The 24,423-nt window shown below is 46.7% G+C and overlaps 1 protein-coding gene across 4 annotated transcripts in view; it reads right to left on the bottom strand.

The window, feature by feature from the left end:
- The window catches only part of GALNT14 (polypeptide N-acetylgalactosaminyltransferase 14), a 234,916-nt gene that overhangs the window by 88,545 nt on the left and 121,948 nt on the right, over positions 1-24,423 (bottom strand). The window lies entirely within an intron of this gene.

The following is a 24,423-nucleotide window of genomic DNA, read 5'->3' as shown; positions in this document are numbered from 1 at the left end:
GCTCTGCCTATGGTAATGCCTGCCATTCAATGGGCACTTATTATGCACCAGGCTCTATACCATATTTTATCAGGAGGAGAACGCTTTTCTCCTCACCCACTCAATCATATTTCCGTGGAAGAGTTATCTCCTAAGAAAATAAAATATGGTGTGGAGCCTGGCACAGTCAGTGCAGGAGAACATGTAAAACCCTATCTAGGGCATTGCTGTGAGTATTGTAAACACTTCCAGTGTTTCTTTCCATCCTTTCGTGCTCCTCTCCAAGGCAGACAAAACTAATCTCACCGGTTGGAGCCACACATGTTTTGCTGGTGGGCAGGACTCCTGTGTGGTACAGCCATGGCCTAGCCCTCTAGCATGCACTTCCACTGTCCAGGTAGAACAGGTTGTCCTGTTCTATTTGTCCCTAGCTAGTAAGCACACACTAGGCTTGCCTTCTAGAAGCAAGCCTTCTATCTCACCCAAGTGGTTGTTTGAATACGTAGATTTGGGGTCTGTGCCACCATCTCTCCTTAAACCCTGAGTGTTCTGGTCCCTCGGTTTAGAGTCAAAGTGGGGATACAGAAAGCTCCACTTCATCCTCAGGCAATTCCACATTGTCCATCTCAGCTTTTACCCAAAGCCTTTCCTTAGGGTTAGAGGAGCTTGCTTGTCTCAGGTCATGAAATTAATAAAATTATTATTTGTTTCCCATTTGTTTGCCGATTCTTGTATGTGCCTCTGTATTGGTCAGGGTTCTACAGAAATTATCACCAATAGTGTGTGTGTGTGTGTGTGTGTGTGTGTGTGTGTGTGTGTTTACATGTAAATTGAGAGGACAGATTGATTGATTGGCTGATTGATTTCTAGGAAATTGGCTCATGTGATTATGGAGGTACAAATCCAAAATCCTCAAAGTAGCCTGGAGACCCAGGGAACAGCTGCAGTCGAAGTCCTAAGGTGGTCTGCTGGCAGAATTCCTTCTTGCTTGGGGAGGTCAGTTTTGTTCTTTTAAGACCTTCAACTGATTGGATGAGGCCTACCCACATTATGGAGGGTAGCCTGCTGTATGCAAAGTCTGCCAATGTAAATGTTAATCTCATCCAAAAGACACCTTCACAGAAACAGCCAGAATAGTATTTGACCAGATACCTGGACATTGTAGTTTGGCCAAGTTGACATATAAAATTAACCATCACATATCCCCTTATGAGAACCTCAGAGGGAAGTAGTGAGGGGTACCTCAAATGAATTCTAGCCCCCACAAACTTAATACATAGTAAGAAACTATATCCCCAATTTTAAAATGAGGAAACTGAGGCACAGGGAGGATAAATGATTTGCCCAAGTTCACACAACTGATGTCTGTCTCAAAGTCTGTACTGTCTTCCCTCTTTTCAACAGACCCAGTTTTAAGCAGCTGTGGGGCCCTGGAGTTCTCATCTCCATGTAGCCAGTCTTCTTCCAGGACCACAGCCTCTGGCTACCTGATACCCCTCAGAATGCCCTTGCCTTCCACTAGCTGGAAGCTTCTGTTATCTAGCACCACGGCAAACCAGATACTCCCAGGGGACTCTTCATGCTAAACCATAACTAGATTCTACAAGGGTTCTGATGCACTTATGGTCTTTCTAGAATGAAAATCTTCAACATGAAAGGAGTAGTAAAGCCAGGAAAAAAATACAGGATGCTGAAACTAGAGGTAGGGTAGTTGAATGATAAGCAGAGGTAAGATGTGAGGCTGCCCTCAGGGTAAAAGTCACTGAGAAAATAAACCTTGGCTTCCAAAAGGTAGAAAAGCTGAAACTGAGTCTTCTGTAACTAAGCCCAAGAAGGGGACAAAGTGGTCCAGATCAGGTGTACTCTGGCTCCCAGAAGAAGCAAATGTAAGTCCTATGTGGAGGAAAACATCTCCAATTTAGGACCCCAGAATTCCCACAAAGCTCATCAAAAGATGAAATCACCATACAATAATAATAATACAATAATACAATAATAAATTACCAGACACACAAGGAAACAAGTCACTATAAGACAAGACAAGGCAAGTCTACTACATAAGAATCAGTAGAAACTATAAACAGATTTAGATACTCCAAGGACTTTGGATACAGGAATACTAGATACAGAATAAGACATAATTGTAGATAAAATGTTCAAAATATGGTATAATGTAACAAAACCATACTTGTACTCCCCAAATTTATACAAATAAAAATAAGTAAAATAAAATATGGAATAAAAATTAGTAAAGAACAAAAGACAAAAAACGGCTCGGTAGATTTGAAAAAGAACCAAACCAAACTTTCAAAAATAAAAGAATAATGATGGAAAGTCAATACCAAACAGGCCCAAGAAAATTATTAATAATCTGCAAAGCATTTTCACTTGAATATCTCGTTTTTAGTACCCCTAGGAAGTAGCCAGCCTGGTTATACTGTTACCATTTCACAGATGAAGAAACTGAGGCTCAAAGAAGCAAAGGGGCTTCTTCAAATCATACAAACATTGAATTCAGGCCAGGCGCGGTGGCTCACGCCTGTAATCCCAGCACTTTGGGAGGCTGAGGTTGGCAGATCACTTGAGGCCAGGAATTTCAGACCAGCCTGGCCAACACAGTAAAACTCCATCTCTACTAAAAATACAAAAATTACCCAGGCGTGGTGGCATGTGCCTGTGGTCCCAGCTACTTGGGAGGCTGAGGCACAAGAATTGCTTGAAGTGGGGAGACGGAGGCTGAAGTGAACCGAGGTCATGCCACTGCACTCCAACCTGTTTGACAGAATGAGACTCCATTTAAAAAAAAAAAAAAAAAAAGAGGTGAATTCACTACTGAGACTCTAATCCAAGACTTTTCATTTCAAAACTGTGTTCCTTCCATATCACCATATGTTCCAGTTATCCACAAGACCCACTGTCAGCTAGCCATAAAATACAAAAGTATCTGCTTACCCCTATGCCTTTCTGTGGTCCAGCCAGTTAGGGAGTGACTTTATTTTTCCAAGGGCCAGCCAAGAGAGGGAGACGGTGCAACATAATCCCCAGTGAAATGCTAACATATCACCATATGCTCCCATCTCATACTGCTAATATAACTCCTACCTGCAGAGAATGGATGGTCTGGGAAGAGGATGACTGTCAGTGGCAGACATTCCCCACAGCGTATAGAACAAGTTCCAGTGAGGAAGGAGGGGCACCCAGTCCTTCGCTTGCCTGGGCTCATGCAAAGGAAAGAGCTGGAAAATCCTTTTCCCTCACCGAGGGACTGCACATCAATTATGGATTATTAGATAAGATCTTCATTTTAATATTTCCTCCATGTATTATCACCTCTTCCTCTCACTGGAATTCTGTCTTGGGAGTTATTTAACTGATGTGCAGAAATCTAAATTTAATTTATTATGATCTAACTCACTTTAGAAGCCAAATTACCCTGCACTGGAGAAGGATCAAGTCAATATCCCACTTGGCTTTCTATTTATCTTCTGTGGGGGTTTCTCTCCTTCTCTTTAGTATTCATTTTTATCTCAGGTGCTGGTAATAAATTTAAATTTTCCTCAGAATTAAGCAATTGCTCCTTCAATGTTGTAGTTTAATGGTTAGTATTAATTATATGAAAGGCACTCCTTAAATAGTTTGATAGATAGAATGGACATATAATAGAGGAAGAAAGGGCTATTTCTCACACCAAATGAGGTAGCACATAATTCAGCAGGGATGAGTTTACTTTTCTGTTCTACCTCCTCCTGTCCCTTTTCCCCACTTTCCTCCTCACCCTCCTCCCTCAACAGCCAGGTGCCTAGAAAATATGTCTGCTAAGAGTTGCTCTGCTGTGGCATCTCTGAGCCCCCGGAGGGTCTGCCAGCCAGGACACCAAGCCTGGATCCCTCTTTAGTGTGGGAGTCTTTCTCCATTTGATTTGTCTCATTTAGTCTCTGACAACAAAAGCAACCACTGCCCAGCTCTCTCCTCCCCACCACTTCGCCCATAAACACTCTCACCACCCACATCTCAATTGCACTCCACATGCATTACAACTTTGGGGGAAGCTTCCAGCTTTCTGGAAGACGAAAAGTTCCAATAATTATTATAATTGCCTAAAAATTCCAACAGTGAAACATAATATAATTAACTGAATGGACAGAAGCCCGGTTTTTGTTTCTGGAATAGAAAAAAAAAAACAAAACAAACCTCACACATTTGGACCTTCTATGGAGATTAATTTACTTACAAATTAGCACGAGAAGGAGGTGCCAGGAAAGTCTAAGTCAGCATGACTAGGGAAGCGGGCCTGGCTCCCGGGCATGTGCCAGGAAGTGTGAGCTCTAATGCTGATGTATCTGCTTCCTTCCCATCAACACCCTGTAAATTCCACCACCAAAGACTTAACCCAAAACTCCCTTACGTCGACGGGCATCCTGGATTGCTAGTCACTTGTCTGAAGAACACATCTCAATTGCTGGGGGACATGAGGACTGAGAGAGCTGGTCCTACCCACACCCTTTATTTATTTTTTATTTTTTTATTTTTATTTTTTCTTTGAGATAGAGTCTTGCTCTGTTGCAGAGGCTGGAGTGCAGTGGTGCGATCTCGGCTCACTGCAAGCTCTGCCTCCCAGGTTCACGTCATTCTCCTGCCTCAGCCTCCCGAGTAGCTGGGTCTGCAGGTGCCTACCACCATGCCTGTATTTTTTCAGTACAGATGGGGTTTCACCGTGTTAGCCAGGATGGTCTCGATCTCCTGACCTCGTGATCCGCCCACCTTGGCCTCCCAAAGTGCTGGGATTACAGGCGTAAGCCACTGTGCCCAGTCCCGCCACACCCTTTATTTCTGCATCTCCTTCTGTTTGTATTCAGAGACCAGAGTGGCAAGCTGGTCACTGGGGAGAAGACTCCGTATCCTCTAGCTCTGGTACCCAGGGAGCATGAGATCAAGGCATGAGAGAGCCAGGTATTCACAGGGGACTCAGGAAAAAAGGATTTGGTGGACTGGGTGGAAGCACAGGAGGGTGAATTTGCCTATAACCAGAAGGCCAACATTAGAAGAGAACAGGCACTGAGAACAGGAACCAGTACCCAGGAGAGTCCAAGAGGAGGGACTGGATATAGGTAGAGCAAAGCTGGAAGTGATTCAGAGAGGGTGGCTTCTGCTGGATGGAGCTGGATGGAGCTGGATGGAGCTGGATGGAGCTGGATGGAGCTGGATGGAGCTGGATGCTGAAGCACGCTGTCTCTGGTGTGCACAGTTGAGCCATCTTGGATGCAGGGTCACCTCATCAGATAGAGGGCAGGTCTGCAAGGGTGAGGCTGCAGCCATCTCAGAGACAGCAATAGGAGAGAAAGGAGGCCAAATCCTCCCAGGGTGGCCCCACAATGTGGCCAGAACAGCCTCCGACAGGACAGAGACAGGCCGAGTCAGATGCCCACCCCACTGAAAACCACTCAGAGGAAAATAACCCTAAAAATAAGTTTTGGATTTCTCAGGGGCAGAGCAGTTCTCCCTCCAAAGGTCAGGCTTCTCTCCCCTCCTTAGCTCACTGTAAAGGACTAGAAAATATCGTAAAGCACCATCAGAAAGCTCTCTAGCCATAAGAAATAGCTACGGGGCCACGCAATTTTCAAGAGGTCCTCTGAACCAAGGTATCTAGCAGGGGTCACGAATGAGCAGACTTGGAGTCACTGAGAACTGTGAACGAGAGTGGATGGCTTGTAGGTACCACACAATACCTGCCTGGTTACACTGCTTTAAACCTGCTCTTGGGCAAAACAAAACATGCCCATGGGCTGACTTTGGCCTGCCAGTCACCAAATTGTAACCCCTGGGACAGTAAGGGAATACAAGGAAAAGGGTAAAGAGAGCAAAAGGAGGGAAGAATCAAACAATGGAAAAGTGATCATAGTAAACATTATGCATTTGTGATTTTTCTCCTTCAAGGGATCCTTTTTTGTTTTCAATCCAATTTTACCTGGACAGAAAGGCAGCCCCAAGAGTGTCTGTGTGTGGAGGTGGGGAGTGGAGATGGGCTAAAAAGGGAAGCACAGCCCCAGGGATGACCTCTCTAATTCCAGAAAGCTGGGTCCTGAGCTTGGCTCAGCTAAACATTTCCTTTCTAGTCAGTTTCAGAACCTCATGGTCAGTTTCCTCCTCCCGGCAAGGACAATACTAATCTTCACCCTCACCCAGCTTCATAGCCCAAATTAGGCTTCAGAAATGAGATGAGACATGAAAAATTGCTTGGTAAAACATAACGCATACATAACAGATTATTATTACAACATAGCTGTGGTTACTATTATTTCTTTTGGTGACTGAACGCTAATGGAGGGAAAATGCAATTTACAGTCAGCCAATTTAAGTTGAGCTGCTTCTCCCTTCCCTGTGGCAGAAATGGGGTCTCTGACAGCATTCACAGATGACCAGGTGCCCCACCTCACTGTCCGTCTGTGAGAATTGGTCATTATCAATGCAAAAGCTTCCTGGGACTCAATATGTGTTTTCTATCCAAAGCTCCATCTCACACGAGTTTGAGCACAGTGCCATGCAAATGATAAGACAAGAAAACTATTTTAAGAAGCGTAATACATAAGGTTATTATCAGCTTAGAAGGCTAGAAATTGAGCTTTGTGCTAACTTGCTTTTTACGCACGTGGAGAGTGGGGGCTGGAGCCAGCACAGAAGCTGTGCAGGGTGATTCTGGAGAGCGACTCGGGTGAGATTAGAAGCCTGGACCTGCCTGAGACCCCATACCCCGAGGAACCTGGACTTCAGAGCTTCCTGCTTGACTTCTGGTCCCTTCTCCTTCTCTGAACTTAGCCCCGAAGGGACTTCTCCATGCCTCCCAGGACTTTGGCTCCGTGGGCTGGAATGGCCAGTCCAACAGCCACACTAATGAGTAATATGTTGAGCATGGCTGGCAGCTTCCTCAAATCTCCCTCTAGGTTCTTGCCAGGCAAAGATAACCTTGAGAGAAATCAAGATGGGAAGCTGTGGGAAGCCAGGCAAAAGAACTGACTTTAAAAAGTGACTACCTCTCACACTGGACACAATCACCCAGAATAATGACAACAACTACTGCAACTAATAGTGGTGTAGTGTTTACTACATACCAGGCTTTATCCTAAAAATGTCCCTCGTTCTATACTCAGAACAAACCCAAGGCAGGTGCTCCTATTAATCCCATTTTACTGAAGAGGAAACTGAGTTTCATGGTGCTAACAGGACTTGGCCAAGGTCACACAGCAAGTCAGTGGAGGTGCGGGGATGAAACCCAGGCAGGCAGACTCCGTGCACACCCTTGCAAAGTCCCTGCCATGACAGAGGACATTCATAGAGTGAGGCTTCCAAAACTAGCACCTGCCTGGAGACAGACCCAGGAAGGATGAAGGAGGAGGCATGGCAGGAAGCACAGTTGTACATTTTCTGTCAAGGTCATTCTAGAAACCCCTTCCCTAATCCACATGCCCAAAGATGTTAAACTGGAATATTGCTAGGAAGACAGTTTCAGAGTCAAGTGCCCCTAAGCCCTGCCACTCAATCCCCAAAGGTGACATTAGCAAGAAGCTTCCAGCTTTCAGTTGAGCAGAATTTGTTCCCTGCTCTTCTACGCCTGCTAGGGGGAGGATAGATCTCCCCAGATAGTGTGTGCAGCAAGGGCCCAGAGCTTAGCGCATTTTCTGTCTTCTCTGTAAATAAGGTGACATCCAGATACCCTCTAGCTCTCTCAAAACTAGGTCAGCTGCTGAATATGTAGGTGTGGGATGGGAGCGAATGACTTTGAAACGACTTTATCTCGTGGGACTCTATGGAGGCTGCTGGCTGGCTTTTAATAGAATGGGCTCTTTTTATGTCAAAAGCAGACCCCAAGTACCCAGATGCTGTGCCTGCTGAATATGGATAAGGCAGGATACCTGCCTCAACCAAGGGTGATTTTAGTGCCACAGGAGACGTGGCAAGTGATCACGGCAGTGGGCTGAGAAGCTGGGAGAAATCCTACGTACCTGAACTCAACACTAGCCATCTCCAAAACGCAGCAGGAACTTTGCCCAGGGAATCTTAGATGAACTATCAGAATGGGATTTATGATGCACTTGCTTATGTAAACAAGACCTACAAGGACATTTCCCTGACCTCGGGAAGCATAAGTAATTGCTCCCCAAGTGACATGTGTGTCACCAATCATTCTTGTCCATTCATCAAAGCACTGGTGGCACGATCCTTTCTGCAGGTGCATCCTGAACTGTTGGAAGGATGTAAGGTGTTAGAGTGACATTTCGAATGTCTCCCACACGAATTCAACTTCTTTACATCCACAGTGGCCTTCTTTTCGCTTTTTCAGAATTAGGTGTGCTCTTTAATCAAATCTGGTTACTGGATGGGAATCCAGATTTGCAATTCAGATGCATTGGGAACAGATTAATCACTTCACCAGAGCTGCTTTGGTTTACGTTTTACTTCATAAAAGTACTCACTGCAAGATTCCCTTAAGTTATCCGTTTCCTTAGTGCATTAAGATCAGATTTTGGAGACAAAGAACACTTAGTATCCAAATAACTTTTCCAGAGCCATATTCTGGAAATGAGATTAAAATTGTCAAAACCCCTGTCACCCCCTTGCCTCTGCCTTCCTATGCCCTTGCCCTCAACTCGCAGTGGCAGGGATCCAAAGTTCTCTGGTCCACAACCTCTGAGCAGGACATTTCCCTCCTGCAATTTTGTTATGCTGTGAGAGTGGCCAAGGTCTCAAAATAAATCTCTTCTTCCCAAGAAGAGGAAGTCAAAACCAATGGGATGAACCCAATCCTCAGATCTACTTATTTATTTATTTTTTCGGAGACAGGGTCTTGCTTTGTCACTCAGCTGGACTTCACTAGTGCAATGATTGCTCGCTGCAGCCACAAACTCCTGGGCTCAAACAATCCTCCCGACTCAGCCTCCTGAGTAGGCTGGCTGGGACTACAGGCACACGACACCATGCCTGGCTAATTTCTTTATTTTTTATGTTTTTGTAGAGATGAGGTCTCACTATGCTACCCAAGTTGGTCTCAAATCCCTGGCCTCAAGCAATCCTCCCATCTTAGCCTCCCAAAGTGCTGGGAATACAGGCATGAACGACTGCACCCTGCCAACCCTCAGATTTTTCAACACCATCAGCTCTCTTCAGTTTCCAAGGATCAGATTCTCTCTAAGGCCCCTTCCTTCAGAACCTTAGATCTGCATGGGTGTGACATCCTCGTCTCACTCACTAAATGGCTCCCCCCGGCCTTGCTGTCTCCAGCCCTGTCAAAGAGTCACTCTCAGCACATTAAACATTAAGGCTTTCCAGGCAGAAAATATGACTGTACCTTCTTGCCTGCCTCCAAAATCAAGGCTGGAAGAGAGGCAGCCGGCATGGGTGGTGGGAGGGCGTGGTGCATAGAGAAAGTAGGTCATTAGTGGAAAAGACTACAATTTTCAAGCGGTTGTTAATGCTCTGTTTATATGGATTTCTTCAAATGTGACATTTTAATGGCATCATAATTGTGTGATTACAGTGCAGTCGACACCTCTCCGGGAGGAAAGGCGACAGGGACTCTAGCTTCCTGCTGGGGGAGGCGGCTCCCTGCACGGGTGGCCGGGGACCATGTGGCACTGCTCAGGCCAGGATGCCAGAAAAGCATGAGAAATGGCTCCCTGGAGGGCCCTCTGCTAGACAAGGGCCATAGGTTCCCAGGAAACTTGCATCTGGCTTAGCCCTTGAACAAAATCAATGCCCCGGGCTACAAGAGGGGAGATAATGACAGAACTCGCAATTCACGTCATTCATTCACTTCATGCATTCATTTATTTATTCATTATTTCTTGAGTTCTTACTGTAAGCTGAGGGAAAAGGCCAACAGACATGCAAAAAGAATGAATGAAGAACAAATGAAGAAGGAGGCGGAGGGCAAGGAAGAGGATCTCACATTTACTGGGCACCTACTGGATGCTCAGCAGTGAGCCACAATTTGGCATATTCATCTTCCTTGGTCCCTCAGCAACATCCTACCCCCTGGAAAAGCCCCCCTTTGAGTGTCCTTGTCTGTTTCAGAATCCTTTCTCCTGGCTTCGCAGACTTTGGTGTCTTCTTCGTCTCCTTCTCTGGCTCCTCTCTTTCCCTGGTTTCTCAATGTTGGAAGTGTGCATGGATTTAGCCCTGGTCCCTCCTCTCCGCTCATTACACTCTCCCCGCAGGTGACTTCCTCCATTCCTGTGCCTTGACAACCTTCTATAGGTGGAGGATACCAATATACTTTTCCAGCCCAGATCTCTTTTCTGAGCTCCAGAACAATATCAAACAAATGCCTACTGGACATGCCCACTTAAGGTCTCACAAGCATCTCACCTTGCATGGATTTCAAATGGAACTCTTGATTTGCCCATCGGAACTGGTGCCTCTTCCAGGCTTTCCCAAGTAAAGAAATGGCACCACCAGCCACATAGCTGCACAAGTCAGGAATCTGAGAGTCACCTTGACAATTCCTTCTTCCTCATTCTAAATCTCACTCGAATCGCTTGAACTCACACATACCTAACCCATCCCCACGTCCTGTTGGTTCTATCTACAAAGCATGCCTCCATCCATCCACCCTCCTTTTCCCATCTCCACAACCATACCCAACCACCACCAACTGCATTCTGGAATACTGCATTTGGCCCCTCCAATTCATTTTCCAAAGTCACCTTGTTTTGTTTTGTTTCGTTTTTAGACAGAGTCCTGCTGTGTCACCCAGGCTGCAGTGCAATGGCACAATCTCGGCTCATTGCAACCTCCGCCTCCTGAATTCAAGTGGTTCTCATGCCTCAGCCTCCTGAGTAGCTGGGATTACAGGCGTCCACCACCATGCCCGCCTAATTTTTGTATTTTTTTAGTAGAGATGGGATTTCACCATGTTGGTCAGCCTGGTCTCAAACTCCTGACCTCAGGTGACCCACCTGCTTTGGCCTCCCAAAGTGCTGGGATTACAGGTATGAACCACTGCACCTGGCCCAAAGTCACCTTCTTAAAAATGACACCTGTGGCTAGGCACAGTGGCTCATGCCTGTAATACCAACACTTTGGGAGGCCGAGATGGGCAGATCACGACGTCAGGAGATCAAGACCATCCTGGCTAACACGATGAAACCCCGTCTCTACTAAAAATACAAAAAACAAACAAACAAACAAACAAACAAAAAGCAATTAGCCGGGCGTGGTGGCGGGCGCCTGTACTACCAGCTACTTGTGCGGCTGAGGCAGGAGAATGGTGATAACCCAGGAGGCGGAGCTTGCAGTGAGTTGAGACTGTGCCACTGCAGCCCAGCCTGGGTGACAGAGTGAGACTCCATCTCAAAATGACATTTGTTCCCATCTCTCCCATTCTGGCTCAGAAGCCCTCCAGTGGCTCCCACTGCACTCAGAATGCTGTCCTCACTTCCTCCTGCAGCCCCCAAGGGCCTGCCTGATCAGAACCTGCAAACTGCACACTCAGTACCCCCCATCCCTCTTAGCTCATTATGTTCCAGCCACACTGGCCTTTCTTCCCTTGACCATCCATCTCATCTCATCTCACAGGGCTTTCTGCCTGAAATACTCTTCATCTGATCAACGGTGGGCAGCAAGGAAGTGGCAAGATGGGAAACCAGAACCATTTGCCTACAAAAAACTTTCAATGGCCCTGGCTTTTCAGAAAAGAGAAGACCAGCAAGGGCTGGGGCCATCAAGGAGAGGTTGGGGGGGAGGCAAGCCTTGGCCTAGGCCTACAGGAATGAACCAGACTGAGACAGAAGCACAGGAAGGAGGGAGGGAAGGAACAGGGAGGGTGGACACCCACGAGAGCTGGGTCTGCAATCTCTCCTCCGGTTACTGTCTCTGTGACTTTGGGAAGTGACTTAACCTCTCTCCCTCAACTGAGAGTTGGCTGTCTGGCTGTCTATTCTGCAAAACTGTGATGCCATTTTATGGATCTAATGGACTAAACTAAGTAAAGCACTAAGCTCTGTGCCAGGCATACTTTTAGCACTCAAAAAAAGAATAGCTACCACTTTGGTAGCAAAGCGAAGACAATGTTGTATGTCCATGGGGCAGTAAGAGGTGACTTTTAGATCTGGCCTCCACGACCTTGAATCCTTGGGTAAACCATTTCTGCTCACTGGGTCTCTGGTTACTTTCGCCACCTATAAAATATAGGGGTTAGATAGAACAGGCATTCTTAACTATTTGAGGAGACAGGGCCCTATTTTCAGGGTGATAGAAGCCATGGTCTCTTCTTCCCCAGAAATAGATGCAAAATTCTGCTCACAGGATCTAGGATCCAGTGCCACCCTGGGGCCACAGGAGGCACCTGGCTGTTAAGAGGAGAAGACACCTCTCTGAAAAGATGAGCTCACACCGGCAGACCTGTCCAGCAGCAAAGAAATCTATGATCCTCTCCCTTCTCCCTCCCAGCTACCCCTCAGGGGGCCAAAGTTGGTTCTTCAGCTCTGCCAACCTCTGCCCACCCCATGCCGAGCACAGTCAGGAGCATGCTGTGCAGAGGGACTCCATAATTGGTCCCTGCTCTGTTTGTGCTTCAAACAACAACCTTGAGATGTGTTCTCTGGACGTGCCGCCTGGCCCTGGCTTCCACAATGCTCAGCCGGGAAACACATCTCCAGAGATCCGCAGCACTGGGGAAAACTGGGCATTCTTCAGCTGATGCCCAGGAGCTGAAGGTGTGTGAAACAGGCAGGGGCAAAGAAGGGTGGGGAATGCCAGTCTGCTCAGGAAATTCTCTACTCCTTGGTGACAGTTTCCAGTAAAGAAGGTATTTCCTCATCCTATTTGCAGAGCTGACCAACAGATAAGCGCTGGGGATTTAGGTCTTAAAACCTGTATTTAATTTTTCACACTGCTGCTGGAATGGCTCTTCTGAGACACAGCTGGAGCCCACTCACAGAATAAAGGCCAAGTTCTTTGCCGTGGCCTGCAAGTGCTGCCCTCGAGTTTCGGTCTGGCTTAACCCTGGTTCCCACACACTGGTATCCTTCCATTAAACTGCCACCATGATGACTTGAAGGAAGTCAAGCAAATCTGGTCCCTGCAACCTAACAGTGTCCCCTCTTCTTATGGCAGGACCTATAGTTACCTGTTTATTGGGTCCCTTCCCCAAAACAGCACGTGTCCTGGAGGCAGGAGTGTGGCTTTTCTCTCTGAGAGGTTAGTAATAAAGACTGCTCACAGCCTCAGGGCAGCTCTCCCTCCCCATCTCACTCCGCCAAGGCCCTCAGGCTACAGACAAGGGAACAGACACAGAACTCACAGCCCTCAAACTATGCCTTGTGGAGGAAATGAACAGGCTCAGACACGGTGAGAAAAGTGTTAAGCATGAACTCGCCCTGAATCAAGGTACATAGGTGAGGCAAGATGAAAAGGAACTGCATAGCAATGAGGCAAACATGCCCCTGTGGGGGTGGGGCCCAAACCCAAACCAAACAAACCAACAAAATGGAACACAGCATGAAAAAGTCCAAAAACACCACCACCCCCACACACAAAACAAAAACCCCAGTCTAAATAAAAACAACTAAAAGAACGGGAGGAAATTACCCAAACGTGCTTCATGCTATGGAATAGCTTAAGAGCATGAATTGAATAAAATAAGAGCTAAAGGATTAGATGATTAAATAAAGCAATGGAAGAAAGAATGATAACACTGAGAACCACAAAACACTTTTGCAGAACCAGTAAATACATATCGAAGCTCCAAGAAGCAGTACAGGCACAGCAGGAAATCTAATTACTGAGACCAACTAAAGGGTTCCAGTCCTGGCTCTGCCACCCATGAGCAAAGGGACCTTGGGCAAGCCACTGGGACTCAGAGGAGAAAGATTTAAATTATTAAAGCAACTAGAGGAGAGAATAAAATGTATAGAAAGAGCAAAGGTGATCCAACATCAGAAAACTGATGAACCTGAAGCAGAGAAACAGATGGAACACACAAAACGGTCTTCATCTTTTAAAATAAAAAGCTTCTGAGATGAATAAAGAACTGAGTCTGCACATCAAAATTGCGCACCACATTCCATAAAAAATTGATACAAAGTGATTGACATGAAGACGTTTCCTGGTTTAGGTATTGAACTACGAAATGCAAGAAAGAGATTATCAAGCACCCAGGCAGAACCAACAAGTTACCTACAGAAGGGGAAATGTTCAGCTGACCTCAAACTTCCCCACGGCAGCTTTCCATGTCAGCGGATAATGAAGCAGCACCCACGGGGCTGAGTCCAAGTGCGACCAGGAGCATTTTAACCTGCTGGGGTGCTGTTCAAGTACGGACGGCAGGAGTGTGACGTTCCCACATCCCGGCTCAGAGATGACAGCAACTATGAGCCCATTTTGAAGAATCCACTAGAATCCACTATGGCAGACTTCTAATTTGAACCCCAGTCTGTCTGGCCCATGCTCTTTCTATTAATGCCATTTCTGCTTTACATATGAATTTTGTTCCCACACGCAGTCAATGAAGAGGTGATTCAAAATAAAAAACTCAGGAAAGGAGCAGAAGAACCAGTAGAGCACTGTATCTATGTAATTACAAAATTAAAAGTAAACAGCTATGGGACTGGTTGTGAAACACTACAAAAATGTTGTAGACTCTAACAATCAAAAAATAATGATTGTGCAGACAATGGCTTTAAGTTTCTATCCCTGTAAGATTTCATGAAAGCTGCACTTACGAAATGAAAACAGATGAACCTAAATGTTCTCAAGACCTATGCTCTGACACTGGCTCTACTACTTACTATTTACGTGATTTGGAGGAAGCTACTTAACCTGTTTTAACCTCAGTTCCGTCACCTATAAAACGGGGAGAATAATGCCTACTTCACAGGGTTTTAAGAATTAAATGAAAATACTGTATGTAAAAAGCAGTGGCTTGCACATAGTAAATGTCCACTAAGAGTTGAAGCTGACCAAAGATGACAATAAAAGTGAACATCTCCCTTTCCCTTTCCTCCCCAAAAAAGGCAAGGGGGACCCATCAGCTCTGGATCTGGATAGCTAGTGAGACTCTGGGCTCTCCAGGAGATTCCTATATCAATTCCCAATGTTCCAACTCATTGCAGGGAGAAGCCCCTCCCACAGAGAGGCATTGGGCCCCCAGTTTCCAACCACACAGAGGGCAAACTCCTTTCCACAGGACTGAGACAGAGAAACCAAAGACTGAAGGAAAAGCAAGACTTTGCCTCCTGGCAGGGGCATGGTGAGAAGCAGTGTGGATCCAGCTGCTTGCCAGTGGATGCCCCCTTCTGAAGCCTGGACGGGTCTCCATATGACCAGCCCTGAGGAATGCAGCATGCTGGGACACACGGCACACATAGGTCAGCAAGCCAGATTCTAGACCCAATCTATCTGCCACCCACTAGCAGTGTGACCTTGAGCAAACCACCTGAACTCTCCCTATTTCCTCATTGTAGAATAAGAGGGTTGGAGTCAGTGATCCCTAAAGCACCCCTGGATTTACCATGTCTATAGAGTGCAAAGTTCTGTGTGAGTTGTACCCTCACACCAGTCTTTCCTGCCAAAATTAATTCAACAAGCACCCCAGAGAAAGGAAGAGGAAGGAGAAGGAAACATGAGACAGAAGTGTAAATTAGCAGGTGAGGGGATGCAAAAAGGAGGCAGGGAAGGGTTAAAGCTCTGTGGCCTCTGAAGAATCAACCACTGGCTAGCTTTAAAGAGGCAGAAGCTTGGCCAGGCACGGTGGCTCATGCCTTTAATCCCAGCACTTTGGGAGGCCGAGGTGGGTGGATCACCTGAGGTCAGGAGTTCGAGACCAGCCTGACCAACTCGGCGAAACCTCATCTCTACTAAAAATACAAACAAATTAGCTGGGCATAGTGACGCACGCCTATAATCCCAGCTACTTGGGAGGCTGAGGCAGGAGAATCACTTGAACCTGGGAGGCAGAGATTGCAGTGAGCCGACAGTCCGCCATTGCACTCCAGCCTGGGTGACAAGAGCTAACATCCATCTTAAAGAAAAAAAAAAAAGGAGGTGGGAACTGGCCCCCCGCCAGTTAGAGTTGAGAGTTAGTGCCTGCAGCCTCTGCAGGGCACCCCAAATCTACTCCTGACAGGAGAATTGCAGAAAGAAGGCAACTCCACCTTATAAAAAGGGTCCAGGAAAATCTGCCTCCATCTATCCTAAAATCGATGGGCTAACACTTGAGATGAATCAGAATGTCTGCAAAGTCTCAAAGTACATCCTCCAATGTACTAATGGCAAAAGGGAAAAAAGTGATTTTATGATGGAGACAGCTGGCCAGTACCACCTTAGCCAAGCAATCAAGGTTAGCATCACCAGTAATAAGACATATCAATATCTTGTATCCTCTGTAAGGATGTATTGACAGGGGCTCAACACCACGTCTGTAGTATTTTTGCCAAAAACATGTACTTTAATCTAATCTGGAGAAAACATCAGACAAACCCAATGGAGAGACATTCTACAAAATAACTGACTAGAACTCTTCAGAGTGTCAAGGTCCTGCAAGACAAGGAAAGACAGTCACAGATTGGAAAAGACTAGTACAATTAAATGCAAGGTGGATCCTGGCTTGGTAACCAGAGCTGCTGGGATCATCCCACCAGATAAGCTGCCTAGACTAGACCTTGAAGCAGGCTGAGGGGGCAGGAAATCTAGAATGGGTAGAGGAGGAGGGAGATGGTGAGAGTCATAAATAAGGGCAGCAACAGGCCTAGAGTTTGCTCTGCTAGTCCTTCTGCATGGGTCTGCTTGGGCTGCCATCACAAAATACCATAGACCACGGGGCTTAAACAACAGAAACTTATTTTCTCACAGCTCTGGAGGCTGGCAGTCCAAGATCAATGCGTGAGCAGGGTTGTTTCTCCTGAGGCCTCTCCCCTTGGCCCACAGATGGCCGTCTTCTGGCTGAGTCCTCACGTGGTTTTTTTCTGTGTGTGCACATCCCCAATGTGTCTTTCTGGATTTCTAATCTTCCCTTCTTGTAAGGACACCAATCAGATTGTATTATGCCAAACTTGCTTACCTCCTTATAGGCCATCTCTCCAAATACAGTCACATGGGGGTTACAGCTCCAACATATGAATGGTGGGGGATAGAGAAGGGACGCAATTCAGGCGATCACACCTTGCCTTACAGGACTTCCTAGAAATTGGGACTAACCAGAATCCCAGAGAAGCTGTACTAGGATAGAGGGCTGAACCACAGTGGGTGGCACTGTGACCCACATGAACTCCTTCCACCGGGCCTGCACACCCATCCCGCAGCTACTAGGAGTGCTGGCTGCAAACTTCTACAGAGACCTGCCCCCCTGAACAAGACCTGCCTCTCCTGGGAGGTTATATCCCCAACCCCAGGGAGCAACTGGTACCAGTGGCTAAGCAATCTCTTCTCCAAGCCTCCCCTTGGAACCAGGCTGAAGCTAATCTCCTACTATGAGATACATCCTTGCGGAGCATCTTCCCCCGCCTGCCCTGTCTTGCTTCCCTCACTCCCCTCCCCCTGGGAGTGCTCTCATTAAATGTACAAGGCTCTGCTTCTGTGGAATCTGACTCAAGACACAAAGCACTACCCACAAAGCTTAGGATAGTGCCTGGCACACAAAAGGGATCATGAGGTGTTAGCTATCATCCTTACAACATGCCAGGCTCTGTGCTGGGCGCACCGTTCACATTATTCACTGAATCCTCAAAAACCCTGCAAGGCCAATAATGTGATGATCATTTCATGATTGAGCAAGGGTCCTAAAGCTAGTTATGGCAGACTTCTAATTTGGACCCCAGTCTGTCTGGCCCATGCTCTTTCTATTAATGCCATTTCTGCTTCATATATAAATTTTGTTCCCGCATTTTCAGAAAGGTTCCTAAGACTCTAATCTTCCTCCATGTCCATGGCCTTCAACAGATATGACTTGGCCCCTGGCCCTTTCAAGCCAGGATATCCCTCCTGTAAGCCATCAGGCCTGCTAGTAGTGACTGTGGCCACCCAGCCTATGCCTGCCATCTCCTCTTCCCTTGCCCATAGTAGGCATTGCTGATGGGCTCTTGCAATATGAATTCATCTACTATGATCTTAATGACAGCTAAATTTACTGTAAATAATACATATAATAGAGTATCCATTTTTGTAAATATTTAAGTTTCCTACTGAGAAAACACAAGATTTTTATCTTTACCCACAGGGGATCCAGGTTCTTGGATAGATTGGTGAAGCAAAGGGTTTGAAGACTGGGACCCTCTGCTCCAAGTACTGAGTCAGGGGAGAGTTAGATGGGAGCAAAGTCTGTCACCCCTTCACTATTCCCTGGGGGCCCACTTTGCAAGGAAATCCTCTTTAGCCCCTGCCCAAATCTTGCAGTCCACAGAGACCACCTGAGAAGGCCTAGAAAGCCCAGCATCTCTCACTTGGAGAGATGCCAGCACCGCTGCACGGGGCACAATGGAATGGCTGAGAAAGAGGGCGCTCGATGAAATTAAAAGGCAACCAATTTAAAAGAGATTAAGCAGGGAAAAGGGGATTTAATGATCAGCTTTTGCCACTGTGAACTAACTGAACCCACTGGCATGGAGACTAATACTTTAATATGTTGTTCAACAAGGGTGAAATGTCTGTGTGAGTAATAAGGGCACCTGTAGTTATGGTGACAAGGGTAAAATTACCCTTGCCACAGGGCCTCGGCCTTGGGGGCCGTACTCCACTCATTTCCCAAGTACGGTCAGGGCCAGCCACTCCGCATTTCCCGGCCTCAGGAGAAACAATTTTCATGACAAGAAAGGGGCCTGGAGATGTGTAAGCAGAAGAAATCCTTGGAGAGCAAGCGGCAGGAAGGGTGCGAAAGAGGCTCACAGATTTAACACAAACAGGGCAGCAGGGCCTTCCAGGTACCCCCAGCCCAGGCCAAGAAAGAGCCAGCCCTGAAAGGACTTGAGAGGAATGACTACCATGTATTATTCACTCTTGCTAAAGAGTTGTATTAGTTTGTTTTCACACTGCTATAAAGACATACCTGAGACTGGGTAATTTATAAAGAAAAAAGGTTTAATTGACTCACAGTTCTGCAGGGCTAGGGAGGCCTCAGGAAACTTACAATCATAGCGGAAGGGGAAGAGGCATGTCTTACATGGCAGCAGGTGAGAGAGAGTGGTGGGCAAATGAGGAAAAGCCCCTTATAAAACCACCAGATGTCATAAGAACTCACCATCACATGAACACTGCCCCCATGATCCAGTCACCTCCCATCAGGTCTCTCCCTTAACACGTGGGGATTAAAACTAGAGATGAGATTTGGGTGGAGACACAAAGCCAAACCATGTCAAGAGTCCAGAAGGGGTGGGGGCTACTTTTTTTATTTTATTATTTTTATGGTAATTGGCAAATGACATCTGGAACAGTGAGGGATTCTGGGGATGGAAGGATGGAAATGAGTTGGTGAGGAAATTTGTGCAGGTTCTTTGGGATGACAACAACCAAAAAGCACAACTAATTTTACCCAGCACACAGCCCTCAAGACCTTTCATTGTGGCCTGCAGCCTCAGCAGCTGTGTGGTGGGGCCTGTGACCTCTAGCTAGCTCAGGCCCTGCGGGACACAGACAGTTTCTCAGTGAGTGGTCATTAGACAAAAGAATGAATGAGTGACCCCAGGCTCCTTCACAAATGACAGCATGAAGGGGTTGGTGATGGGGACTCAGTTGTCTCCAGGTACTATACTCAGTGCTTTATTGGGCATCATCTCACATCATCCTGAGAACAACTCCATGAGGCAGGAGAGATTAAGTATGTCCCCAGGGCCACAACCTAGTATAAGGCAGCCAGACTTCAACTCAGGGCTCCTAAACCACCACTCCACATGCCTCACTGTCTCGAGGGTGGGGACAGAAGCCCCAGAGTAGGCACCTTTCAGAGAGGACACAGCTGTGATGCCTCCACTCAGCCCTTCTGCTAAAAGTCTATTTCAACTTGAAATATGTCGTCTTAATTTCAATTCTAACTTGGGTTGAGAATTTGTTGGTATCAGAGTTTATTTCGAGTGGGTTTTGCTTTAATTTTCATTTGAAAGGAAGCCTTCCTTCCAGAACTGCAAAGCCTAGTGCCTGGCACCTAACTCACCTGCCCCAGCCATGCTGTCATTTTGAGGGGACTTGGGCTCATTCATTCTCTTGTCTAATGACCACTCTCTGAGAAGCTAATTGTGCTCTGCGGGGCCTGGGCTAAGCAGAAGAACACGGGTCCACCACACAGCCCCACAACACAGTCCTGCACTCAGGGAGCCTACAGTCATGAGGATCATGACGGGATAGTCCCAGGGGAAACCAGGGTTTCTCATAGAGGTTAAGTGGATATCGCTGTCTTTCCAGAGGCGGGCACTCGGGGTTCAGCCTGGAGACTGGACCTTCCCAGGAGTGGCAGCTTGAGGCAGAGGAAAGAATGAATACTGGATTCTAGTCCCAGCGCTGCACTCACTCGCTGTGTGACCCCAGAAGACCTACTTGGAGCCTCAGACTGTCTTTCTGTAAAATGGGCATCATGAATCCTGGCCTGCCTAGGTCACAGGGTCATTGCGGGAATTAAGTGAAAGGATACCTGTGAAAGTGCCTTAACAACCTAAGAGCTTTCTACAATAGAAAGGTTTACTCTTGGGTCAGAATTTAAGTATGAAATTGCACTAGAGTAAGGGGTGAGCGGTGGCTCAGTCTACTCTATGAATATATCTCTGTGAAAGCCGATTACATGCTTATTACTCCTTTCCAGGAATAAAACCCACTTTCCACATGGCCAGCCCCTTCCCCAGCACACCCTGGCTTATCTCAGCCATGCGGCCCCTTCTGCCAGCCACTGCTGTCAGAAATGAGCGAGTCAGTCAGGGACTTGGGAACACGCATGTTAGAGAAGTGTGCTTCGCAGCTATCACACAGGAAAAGTGTTGGATGATTATCCAGGATATGAAAACACACTCAATCCACAGAACTGTATTTTTTAACAGTGTTCATTAAAAGGGGATGAACCAAAAATGAAGCTAAATGGAAAGCTGATTTTGCTAGAACTTTTCATGCAAACAGCTATAGTTTATATAAGCTATAGTTTTTATAAGCCATAATATTTTTATAAGCTATATTTTATAGCATTTTCATGTGGGTAAATGACACCCCAGGGAACAAATAGGTTTAGAAAGAAGCAAAATACCTCGAGCAGTCCCTGGTCCCTCTCAGAAAAGTCAGAGTGCCCTCTCTGGGTAGCACAAAGCCTGGCGGGGGGGCCCACCTATGCCTGAAATTCAAGATGGCCTCCAAGATCACATAAGGATGGGATTATCTATACACCCAACACCTGCCACCCCAGGGAAGCTATTTTTAATCTTCTACTCCTCAACTTTCACGCCCAGCCTGGGAATGGCCTCCCCAGGCGCAGTCTCCCTTTCCCCTCTGGGAGGGAAAGTGTGTTGCTGGTAGGATCAACCCACCTTCTGTCTTGCCCTAATCAGCCTCTTGGCTCCCACACATCATACGGCTTATGATCATTTAGGACAAGTGCGTTTCCACCTGCTCATGAAGGATCCGTCTAGCTGATCCTCTCTCTTGGTGAGCAAGCTTTAGCTGCTCTGAAGGGAGTATGGTGTGCGAGAGAAATAGGCTTTTCAGCAGCAGGCACATTTCTATAATGCCAATTACATGCTTATTACGCCTCTCCAGGAATGAAACCCACGTCCCACCTGGCCAGCCCCTTCTCCAGCACACCCTGGCTTATCTCAGCCATGTAGCCCCTTCTGCCAGTCACTGCTGTCAGAAAAGTATAGGTGGGATCTTAATTACTTGCCAATGGGACTGGAGGGAAGGCGGGAGCACAAATGCCCATCTTGGAGCCAAGAGTGACTCACACAAGAGCTTGAACAGCCAGCAGGTGCTGCATAGATGGGCCATTTTAGAGAGATGTGGAAGGGATATTCCCAAGGGCCATGTGGAGCTATGGTCACCAAAGGGGAGCAAGGTAGAAGGCAACTTTGGAGGCAATCTAGAGTCTTCTCCCTCAGACCTGTAGGTTAAGTCTGGCCTGCCAGCTGCTTTTTTATTTTTATTTATTCTTTTGAGACGGAGTTTTGCTCTTTTTGCCCAGGCTGGAGTGCAGTGGTGTGATCTCGGCTCACTGCAACCTCCGCCTCCAGGGTTCAAGTGATTCTCCTGCCTCAGCCTCCCCAGTAGCTGGGATTACAGGTGCCCACCACCACACTCGGCTAATTTTTTGTATGTTTAGTAGAGACAGGGTTTCGCCATGTTGGTCAGGCTGGTCTTGAACTCCTGACCCCAGGTGATCCACACGCCTCGGCCTCCCAAAGTACTGGGGGATTACAGGAGTGACCCACCGTGGCCGGCCAACTGCTTTTATAAACAGAGGTTTTATGAAAACATAGCCACGCCCATTTGCTTGCATACTCTCTAGGACCGCTTTCTCACTACAACAGCAGAGCTGAGTAGTTGCAATCACTCTGCAGACCATCTGGTCCACAAAGACCACAGTATTTACTATCCGGCCCTTTATGGAAAAAGTTTGTTGAGTCCTAGTGTAGCAGAAAGAGCACTGGCATGGGAGGCCAGAAGTCAGAGGACTTGAAGTTAAACATGCATTCTGTCCCATCCTGGCCATGTGACGTGGATAGGTCCTTTCACTTCTCTAGAAATTAGTTATTCTCATCTATAAAGTGAGGATGTAATAACTACCCTATAGGGATGTTGTCATAATCAATAAAAAGGTGGTAAGTTTTGTATGGAGTGACGGCCTTAAAGACAGACACACCAATACATAATTAGATAGACAGAAGAAAGATTCTGTCTTCCCTGTGGTTCTGAAATACCGCCTCCTGGTCTTCTATTCTTTGTAGGCTAGAATAGTGTCAGAAACCCTGCATGTGTTTTGCAAAGGTGTGTATGGATGGGAAGTGGGTGTCAGAAAGGGGAGGAAGGGAGGGGAGAAGGAAGAGTTGGCACAGACTTGATTTTCTCAGAAGAAATAATGACAGGCAGATCAAAGTCTGCCTCCTTTTAAAACATAGACACTGTCATACCCCAAATATGGCTGTGTACCCCTCAGGGGGGTCCCCCTCAGTAGGGGATGGTGGGATGCTGGGCCCTATCTTAATAACTGGCTTGGGAGTCAGCCTTCCCTTGGGCTGAGTATTATGGACTTTGACCCATTATGCAGGCTTACATTGTCCTTCTCCTCCCAGTTCTGGAATAAGGCCTTTTTTCCCCCCAACACTCTACCTTTCCCCAAGTCAGAATCCCATCCCACAAATGGCCTCCAGTTGCCATGTAACACTGTCACGAAACAAAGTCTTCCCACTTAGCACATGTATATTTGGAGCTAAGGGGGTGCTTCAGGGGGCCTAAGACTGGTGGGATGAAATTCCTGCTCAAGAAGCATAGAGCTTCCTAGGGAACTGGGGAGGGCAAACAAGGCCAGGTAAGGCTCATTGGGGGCCTTAAGCACAAAAGAAATTATGGTGCTCCCTAATATGTAATTCTAAATAAAAACAATAGGCAACATTAAACACGACTTATGAGTATGCTGAAACGGACAGAGGTTCTCTGTAGATTTTCTAATGCCAAAATTCTGGGTAAGTTCACGGGAGCTTAATTCATTTACTCCCCACCTATGGGGACCCTGCCAGGCTACTGCTATCAGCATGAGCTCTGTCTGCTTATCCAGGAACTCAGCACTGACAGTCTGGAGACCCCAAGCAAAGGGCCCAGCAGCTCAGGAGGCACTGCTTCCAGCAGGGCTATTGTGGGAATTCAGCATGGGGTGAGTAAGGGTGCATTTGAGAGAGGCCTTGAAGAAGGGGTAACATTTTGACAGACTGAGACACGGGAGAGTTTTCTAAGATAGCTAATGGACTGGTCCAATAAAGCTATAGTGGGGGAAAAACAAAACAACAACAACAACAAAAGGTATATTTGAAGGTTCAAACCAAAACTGAGAATGGTGAATATCTCAATTTTCTCTGGAGTAAAGTTTCCAGTGGATGAAAAATAATCCTAGTAAGTTAGGTTAAGACCACATCATGGATGGCCTTCATCACCCATTGTGTGATTTAGGTCTCACCTCCTTTCACCTCTTCAAGGAACTATTTCCTGTAACTGTGCCTCCTTCCTTACATCGTCAAAGCTCCCCTCTCTGCTGGACCACTCCCATTAGCATGCACGAATTTCCCACCTTTAAAATACCCTCCCTCCCCTCAGCCCCAGAACCATTTCCAGCAGTCATCTCCTTTCTCAGTTTCCCTTACAGAAAGGGAATCCTGTTTGTACTTTCTCCCCTTCCTTTCTTGAGCCCCAATCCCATTAGGCTTTTATCCCAGTTGAAATTGCCTTCCTGAGAATCATCATGACTTGCACCCTGGTTAAATGGTTAAATCCAATCGGCATTCC

The sequence above is a fragment of the Trachypithecus francoisi genome, unplaced genomic scaffold (genome assembly GCF_009764315.1).
Source record: "Trachypithecus francoisi isolate TF-2019V2 unplaced genomic scaffold, Tfra_2.0 Lachesis_group17, whole genome shotgun sequence".
NCBI classification, from domain to species: Eukaryota; Metazoa; Chordata; class Mammalia; order Primates; family Cercopithecidae; genus Trachypithecus; species Trachypithecus francoisi.
Note: the sequence above shows the minus strand (reverse complement) of the source record. Positions and strands in the feature narration are given on the sequence as shown.